Raw genomic sequence first — 9,334 nt, 5'->3', positions numbered from 1 at the left:
GTCTCTTTTGTATGCCTCATTAATTTGGAAGAATTGGTACCAGGACACATTTTTATTTAGTTTTTGTATTTCGACTAATTCTTTTACTTTGGGGGAGATTTTTTTGTCCTTTGCCATAATTAACAGTTGACTATAAGTCGGCCATTTCCTCCAACCTAATAGCCTTCTATGATCAGCTTCAATCGGAGATAACCATAGTGGTGTCTTAGTATGGAAGCGGCATTTGTACTTATCCCACGTTCTCAATAAGACAGATCTAATAAAGTGATTGCCAAATTGTTTATCAATTTTCATTTTGCCGTACCATAAATACCCGTGCCATCCTTTTCTTAATTCATGGCCTTCCAAATTCAGAATTTTAGTTTTTTCCAATTTGATCCACTCTTTTATCCAAAGGAGAGCACTAGCATCATGGTAAAGTTTTAGGTTCGGGAGGCCAAAACCTCCCTGCGTTTTTGGTGAAATCATTGTGCTGAATTTGATCCTGGGTTTTTTGCCTCTCCAAATAAATTTCGAGATGTCTTTTTGCCAGTCTTTGAATATCTTGGGACTCCTTATAATTGGTAGATTTTGGAATAAATAAAGTAACTTGGGCAGGACATTCATCTTGATTATTGCTATTCTTCCCACTAAAGAGACGTTTAGATTATTCCATTTTTCCAGATCACTTCGGATTTCTTTCCATTTCCCTACATAATTTAAATCTAATAATTGGTTATTTTTCGCTGATAGCCAGATCCCTAAGTATTTTAATTTGGACTCTGTTTTCAACCCTGAAATATCGTATAGCTCTTTCTGTTTCTTTTTGGACATATTTTTTAGTAAGGATCATTGTTTTCTTTGTGTTGATTTTGAGGCCAGCCACATTTCCATATTCTTCAATTTTCAAAAGCCAATTTTTTATATTCTGGATTGGGTTTTCTATAATACATATCACGTCGTCTGCGAACACTCGATATTTATAATCTTGTTTATCTATTCTGGGACCTTGTAAGTTCGAATCATTTCTTATCGTCCTAAGCAGGGTCTCTAATGCCATAATGAATATTAAGGGAGAGAGGGGGCAACCTTGTCTCGTACCTTTGCTAATTGCGAATTTGTTTGTCTCCTGACCGTTTAGTTGTATTTTTGCCCATTGGTCCTCATAAATACTATTGATGCCGTTTTGAATTTGAAATCCTAAGTCCAATTCTTGAAATAACAATTTAAAAAAATTCCAATTTAAATTATCGAAAGCTTTCTCCGCGTCTAATGAGAGCAAGCCCACTTCTGTTTGATTATGTTGTTCATAGTATTCCAAAGCATCAATTATTATTCTTACGTTGTCCTTAATAGACCTGGCTGGGAGGAAGCCCGTTTGGTCTTCTCCTATCCACTCTACAAGGAAGTCCTTCAGCCTATTAGCCAGGATCTTTGTGAAAATTTTATAGTCTGTGTTTAGGAGGGAGATGGGTCTGTAGTTCTTCACCTCCGACATGTCTAAGCCCTCTTTGGGTATCATTACTATCGTTGCCTCCTTCCATGAATCTGGTATAACCTTGCTTTGAAGGGCCTGATTTATTAATTTTTTCAAAAAAGAGATCGCTTCTTTTAATCCTAATTTATAAAAGCCCGCGATAAATCCATCTGGCCCCGGGGTTTTGTTACTATCTAAACTATTGATTACTTTAAGGATTTCCTCCTCTGTAATTTCTTTATTGAGTTCGCATCTTTGTTCTTCTGTAATTTTATCCAGCTTTAATTTACCTAGGAACTCTGTTATGGCCTCGGGATTGATATTATCTTTGGAATATAAATTTTCATAATATCTTTGAAATACCTCTTTTATTTCCTCATCTGAGTTCACTATTTTACCTTCGGTTTTGATTTTAATAATTTGTCTACTCTGTTTTTTCTTCCTTATTAAACGGGCTAACCATTTCCCTGGTTTGTTTGCATTATCAAAAGCGTATTGTTTAACCCATTTAATTTGTTTTGCCAATTTCTCTAAGTCTCTACTTTCTTTCATCTTATTTAATAAATCTAAATTTCTTTTTATCTTTTTGTTTTTAGGGTTGGATTTTAATTCCTTTTCTTTCATCTCAATCTCCTTATTCAATCTGTTCCATTCTGCTTCTTTTTGTTTCCGTTTGATAGCACTTAGTTGAATTAAGTATCCTCTCGCCACTGCCTTATAAGCATCCCATACAATTTGTGGGTTCATTTCGTTAGTATCATTAATGCTAAAGTATTCTTTTGTCATCGCTTTAATTTTGTCTATGTCTTGCTTATCTTTTAATAGATTTTCATTTAGCCTCCATTTCCTTATAAACCTTTTTTTATTGAGTTCCATTACTATTGGGCAGTGGTCCGATAGGTCTCTAGGTAAGATACGTATATCTGATATCTTTGTCACCAGGGATTTAGAAGCCCATATCATGCCGATCCTCGACCATGATTGGTGCCTATTTGAAAAATGTGTATAGTCTTTTTTTTGGGATTTAATTCTCTCCACGTGTCAACTAAGATTTTAAACAAATGGCAATACTGCAAAAAAGGACTAACTTCTAAAAAAATTAATAATTTACACCAATCAGTAAAAAGCTTACTAGGATGACAATGACTAGTTGTACTGAGTTTTTGTGTGTGTCAGGAGTGACGTGAGAAACTGCAAGTCACTTCTGGTGTGAAAGAATTGGCCGTCTGTAAGGATGTTGACCAGGGGACGCCCAGATGTTTTGATGTTTTTACCATCCTTGTGGAAGGTTTCTCTCATATCCCTGCATGGAGCTGGAGCTGATAGAGGGAGCTCATCTGTGTGCTCTAACAAATAGTAGCAAGAAGGGAGTCAGAAGTTCAGTGTCCCATACTGCCATTTTCAAACTCGAAGTATTTTTCAGTTTGTAATAAGAGTCCATGCTCCGTAAAAGTACCCTTGCAATGTAGCAATTTCCAGGCATATCATAAATAGTACTGTATTAATGTTATGGACCGCTTGTTGGGTTATCTAAGCAATCATGCATGCATTTTCAATGTGGGATGGTTTATGTAGTTATTTATGTCTGTTGCTTAGTAACCTGAACAGAGCTGCATTCCAGAGTTGATGACACCATTAAGGGGGTTTTGCATATGAAATGGGTGTATCCTTTCTGGGGACACACAGGAAGTGATGTACAGATGCCTCTTCCTGTCTCTTCCTCTTTGCTCCTGACCATGCCATGCTGATGTTCCTGTCTGTTAAGAGATATGTAGTTTCCTGAACTGTTTTTCTTTGGAACTAAGATGTTTTTGCCTGTATGACCATCATCATACAAGATTGTGAGTAAACATATTTTTGCTATTTTATTAGATGTCTCTGATGCTTATTTTATGCGCATGACTTTTTAAAGGGAAAGGGAGGCTGGATATTTTGTCTTACTGTTTAATTTCTTTTTACCTCTGCTCACATAAACCCCTAGTCTTCTGCGTTTTTACTGCTCTGCATGAATGTTTAACCATATTGGAATCATAATCTTAACAGGTTATGAAAATATATTCCTATTACTGCTTTTAGGCCTCATGAATAAGACATTCCACTTATAGCATAAAGGCACAGGAAAAGTCATTTTGGAAGATTGCCTCCTGCCAAAAAAACAGGGGAGTAAAAATACTTTCAGTGAGACAAGTCTTAAATGAGTTGGGGGCCCTTCCACACAGCCATATAACCCAGAATATCAAGACAGAAAATCCCATAATATCTTTTTAAATTGGGTTATCCGAGTCCACATTGCCATATATTCCAGTTCAAAGCAGATATTGTGGGATTTTCTGCCTTGATATTCTGGAATGTAGGGCTATGTGAAAGGGCCCTGTAACCTGGAAACCTTCCCCTCACCTCATTAGCAGAGGGGCTACATGCATGTATTGGAAGGCTTCCAAGCTGTACAGAATCCTGTTAAATTCCCAACATTTGTGTGAAGCCTAAATTCAATAAACAAAAACTGAACTTTGAGAAAACTCTTTTCCTGTCTCTTGCAAAGTCTACCCACTCTGTTTTTCTTTTAAAAATATCTGCTATACACATTCCTTCAAGCCAGCTCAGTTGAGAGCTCAGCCAGAGAGAATTTTCTAAGGCTCACAAACATCCACAGGACACCTTTCCACATTAGTCATTTGGATGAGCTGAAACTGCATTGGGGCAACACACAGTGAATTTCAACATGTCTAGAAAGCTTTGTTCCATTATCACGATGCACAGCTATATCTGCACTACGCAGTGGTGGCGGGTTCATGCCATTTTTAATGTGTGAGGGCATCAGTTTCCAGGTGGAAGGCAGCCCCAGTCAGGGTTGGCTTGATGCATCTTCCTCTTGGCATGTTTCTCCCTTTCGCCCTCCATTCATGCCTCTTCAAAGTCCACAACACTGTTAGTAATACAGTAGAGTCTCACTAATCCAAGCCTCGCTTATCCAAGCCTCTGGATAATCCAAGCCATTTTTGTAGTCAATGTTTTCAATATATTGTGATATTTTGGTGCTAAATTCGTAAATACAGTAATTACAACATAACATTACTGCGTATTGAACTACTTTTTCTGTCAATTTTGTTGTATAACATGAAGTTTTGGTGCTTAATTTGTAAAATCATAACCTAATTTGATGTTTAATAGGCTTTTCCTTAATCCCTCCTTATTATCCAAGTTATTCGTTTATCCAAGCTTCTGCCGGCCCGTTTAGCTTGGATAAGTGAGAATCTACTGTAGTTGACCTCCAGTTAGAACGCTCCAAGGCCAGGCTTCCCAGTTCTCAGTGTCTATGCCATCGTTTTTAAGGTTAGCTTTAAGCATATCTTGCAGGAACACCTCTGCAAGTGAGAATCCAAAAGCAGCACGCAAAAACCCAGAACTCCAATCAGTGACTGACATCAGAGGAGAAACTCCCCGTGGGCACACCGAAGACTGGATGACTTGGAAGGCGCTGAACAGGATGTGCTTTGGGAGCACAAGATGCAGAGCCAACGTTAAGAAATGGGGCTACAAAGCAGAGTCCGCAAAATGCGAGTGTGAAGAGCAAACCAGACCATTTACTACAATGCAGTCTGAGCCCTGCCATTTGAATGCGATTTCCTGCTTCTTTGAATGAGATTTCCTGCTTCTCGGCAGGGGGTTGAACTGGATGGCCCATGAGGTCTCTTCCAACTCTATGATTCTATATGCACAATGGAGGACCTTCTCACAGTTACACCAGAGACGCCCCAAGTGGCCAGCTTCTGGTCAAAGGAAACTAAGGGCCTTTCCACACAGCAGGCCTGTAGCGGGGGGGGGGGGGGGGGGTTAGGGGTTCAACACCCCCCCCCCCCCAAATTTTCAGGTTAAAAAAAAAACCTGGTTTACTCATGAATTTTAACTGGTTAACCAAATCCCCATGCTAAGTCTATGAGATGAAAAAAATTAAGAGCCCCTCCAGGCACTATCTCAAGCAGATATTGACAGGTCTGAACCCGGGGGGCGGGTGGGTCAGGGGTTCAACCCCCCCTCCTCAAAATTTTCAAAACCCCTCCCGAATTTTTTTTCTGGCTACGGCCCTGCCACACAGCGATATATCTCAGAATATCAAGGCAGAAAATCCCACAATATCAGTTTGAACTGAGTTATCCGAGTCCACACTCAGATAATGTGGGATTTTCTGCCTTGATATTCTGAGATATAGGGCTGTGTGGGTCCTTAGACCCCCTTCCATACAGTTGAATAAAATCCAACATTAACTTCTTTGAACTGGGCTACCTGAGTCCACACTGCCATATATTCCAAGTCAAAGCAGAAAATGTAGGATTTTATTCAGCTGTGTGGAAGGGGGCTCAGAAATTGCAATTCAAGGCAAATAAGTGGGTTATTCGCCCCGGTGGCGAAGTGCATTAAAGTGCTGAGCTGCTGAACTTGCAGACTGAAAGGTCCCAGGTGCAAATCCTGGGAGCGGCTTAAGCGCCCGCTGTTAGCTCAAGCTCCTGCCAACCTAGCAGTTCGAAAACATGCAAATGTGAGTAGATCAATAGGTACTGCTCCGGCGGGAAGGTAACAGCGCTACATGCAGTCATGCCGGCTACATGACCTTGGAGGAGTCTACGGACAACGCTGGCTCTTTGGCTTAGAAATGGGAGATGAGCACCAATCCCCAGAGTCAGACATGACTGGACTTAACGTCAGGGGAAACCTTTTCCTTTACCTTTTATTCTGGGTTATCTGGCTGCATGGAAGGCCCCTCAATTACAAACTCGGGCCCCTTCCACGCAACTGTATAAAATCCACATTGGACTGGAATATATGGCAGTGTGGACTCAGATAACCCAGTTCAAAGCAGGTATTGTGGGATTTTCTGCCTTGATATTCTGTGTCATATGGCTGTGTGGGAGGGCGCTGAGAAGCCCTTTCGAAGCAAGGCCTGGCTCTTCCCCGCCAAGGAGAGGGCCTCCTGGCCCCACTCGGACCTCAGGCGGCTTCTCCCGCTGAGGCGGTGTCGCCGTCGTCGTCCCTCCCAGGCAAGGCGGGGCCGCAGGGCTCCCGGCGGCACTTCCGCTCCGGCTTCCCCGCCTTGCGAGAGCCCGCTGCCTTTGGGGGCCCGGCCCCCTTCTTGCCCCACTGCCTCAGGACAGAGGTGCGTAGTAGGAGAACGAGTAGCAGTAGTAGTAGTCGTCGTACCCAGGCCCCGGCCGGGAGTGGGTTGGAGAATGCTCCACTTCCCTTCACACGCGGGGCCTTCCTCCTTCTTGCGGCCTCCACTGGGGCCTCCTCCTTCGCGGCCCTCGCCAATGGCAGCCTGGGAGGTGGAGTGAGGCGTCAGCGCCGAGGAGGAGCGGAGCAGGGCGGGACGGGAGCCGCCGTCTCCCCCCTTCCTTCCCTCCCTGCTTCCCTCCCCCTCCCCCAGCCCTTCGAGCACAGACGGCCCCATGGAGACTTCCTTGCTCTGAAGGAAAGCTTACCCTTCTGCCACTTGAACTAGGCCTCGGGAAGCCACGCCATAGGCGGGAAAAAGGCGTCTCGAGGGCGGGCTGGGGCTTTGGTCGAGGAGGGGCTTCTTTGAGGGACATCCGCAGCATTATGCTTATTTATACCAGGCATGGGCAAACTTCGGCTCACCAGCTATTTTGGGCTTCAACTCCCACTCCTGCCGGCTGTTAGGGATTGTGGGAGTTGAAGTCCAAAACACCTGGAGGGCAAAAGTGTACCCATGCATTATTTATACCTTGCTTTTGTTCTCCACCAAAGAGGTTCATCATGGCCTGGCCACTTAATCCTCCTGGAGCCTGCATTCTTATTCTTTTTAAAAATTATTATTATTATTAGTTTCCGTACCCTGCTTTTGTTCTCCGCAAAAGAAGTTAATCTTGATCTGGCACTTAGGGCCCTTCCACACAGCCATATACAGTAGAGTCTCACTTATCCAACATTCGCTTATCCAACGTTCTGGATTATCCAACGCAGAATTATCTTTTAGTAGTCAATGTTTTTGTAGTCAATGTTTTCAATACATTGTGATATTTTGGTGCTAAATTTGTAAATACAGTAATTACTACGTAGCATTACTGCATATTGAACTACTTTTTCTGTCAAATTTGTTGTCTAACATGATGTTTTGGTGCTTAATTTGTAAAATCATAACCTAATTTGATGTTTAATAGGCTTTTCCTTAATCCCTCCTTATTATCCAACATTCTGCCGGCCCGTTCATGTTGGATAAGTGAGATTCTACTGTAACCCAGAATATCAAGGTGGGAAATCCCACAATGTCTGCTTTGAACTGGGTTATCTGAGTCCACACTTCCATATATTCCAGTTCAAAGCAGATAATGTGGGATTTTATTCAGCTGTGTGGTAGGAGCCTCAGCCCCCCCCCCCCACCCCCTAGCCTGCATTCTTACACTTATTTTATTGTATTATTATATTTACTTTTATTTATACCCTGCTTTTGCTTTCTACAAAGGAGGCTTATTTTGGGCTCCTTCTCCACTGTCACATAATCCAGAATATCAAGACCGCTCATCCACATCATCTGCTTTGAACAGGATTCTCTTAGGACCCTTCCACACAGCCCTATATCCCAGAATATCAAGGCAGAAAATCCCACATTATCTGAGTGTGGACTCAGATAACCCAGTTCAAAGCAGATATTGTAGGATTTTCTGCCTTAATATTCTGGGATATAGGGTTGTGTGGAAGGGCCCCCAGTTCAAAGCAGATCAGCTGGATTGTATAAAGCTGTGGTGAAGGGACCTTTGTCCATGTGGAGCCTGTATGATGATGATATTTATTTAGACCCTACTTTTTCTCTCCACAAAGAATACTCATCCTGGCCTGGGTGCTTAGCCCTCGTGGAGCTTGCATCATCATCATTATGTTTATTTTATATTATACTAGCTGAGATACCTGTCCATGCCTGGACTGGGTAATTTGTAATGCTGTTTATTAGAAAAAATATTCTTTGCTTTTATTTTTTATGAATGCATCCATTAGAAAATGCATACAAATGTGGGTGAACTACAGTTCAATCACCCCCAAACCCACCAATATTCAAAGTTGGCCATGTTGGATGTGTGTGCCAAGTTTGGTCCAGATCTGTCATCAGCTGGGTTTAATGCTGTCTGGATGCGGGTGAACTACAACTCCCAAATTCCAAGGTCAATCACCCCCAAACCCTGCCTGTTTTCAAAGTTGGTTATGTTGGGTCTGTGTGCAAAGTTTGGTCCAGATCCATCATCTGTGTAGTTCAGAGCGATCTCTGAATGCAGGGTGAACTACAACTTCCACCTGGGTGGGCCAGCCTTCCCCCCAAACTCTTCTAGTATGTTCTGTTGATCCTGGGGTTCTGTGTGCCAAGTTTGGCCCAGATTCGTCATTGGTGGGGTCACAGTGGTCTCTGGAAGTGGGAACCAATGGAAAATCTGCCACAGACATACATACACCGCTGCCCAGTACATGTTCAGTTTTATTATTTACATAGATTATTATGTTTATACTCTCCACAAAGGGGAGTCATCTTGGCCTGGGCGCTAAGCCCCCGTGGAGCTGCATCATCATCATTGTGTTTATTATTTTATATTATTATTATTGACACAAAGACATAGTATGACACAGCAAACGAGATCTATATGCTGGATTTCGTATCATAAAATCACAAGTCGAACACTTCCCAAGTCTTTAGGACTGTATCTTGGTCTGGGCCTTAGTTCCTGCGGAGCCTGTATTATTATTATTATTGTTATTATTATTGTTATTATAATTACTACCCTACTATTTATCTCCACAAACGAGCCCAGCCCGCATCTTGGCTTGGGCAGTTAGCCTGCATCATCATCATCATTTTATATTATTAGTGTTATTATT

The 9,334-nt window shown here is 42.2% G+C and overlaps 1 protein-coding gene across 1 annotated transcript in view; it reads left to right on the top strand.

Annotated features, from left to right (window-relative positions):
• The first annotated feature begins 6,453 nt into the window (after nt 1-6,453).
• Nucleotides 6,454-9,334, top strand: part of ugp2 (UDP-glucose pyrophosphorylase 2) — a 29,389-nt gene continuing 26,508 nt past the window's right edge. The window contains exon 1 of the mRNA XM_008114233.3: nt 6,454-6,608. The gene's annotated coding sequence lies outside the window, so the exon portion shown is untranslated. The remainder of the gene's footprint in view (nt 6,609-9,334) is intronic.

Source organism: Anolis carolinensis, chromosome 1 (genome assembly GCF_035594765.1).
Source record: "Anolis carolinensis isolate JA03-04 chromosome 1, rAnoCar3.1.pri, whole genome shotgun sequence".
In the NCBI taxonomy this organism is placed as follows: domain Eukaryota; kingdom Metazoa; phylum Chordata; class Lepidosauria; order Squamata; family Dactyloidae; genus Anolis; species Anolis carolinensis.
This window is presented reverse-complemented; position numbering and strand designations above follow the sequence as displayed.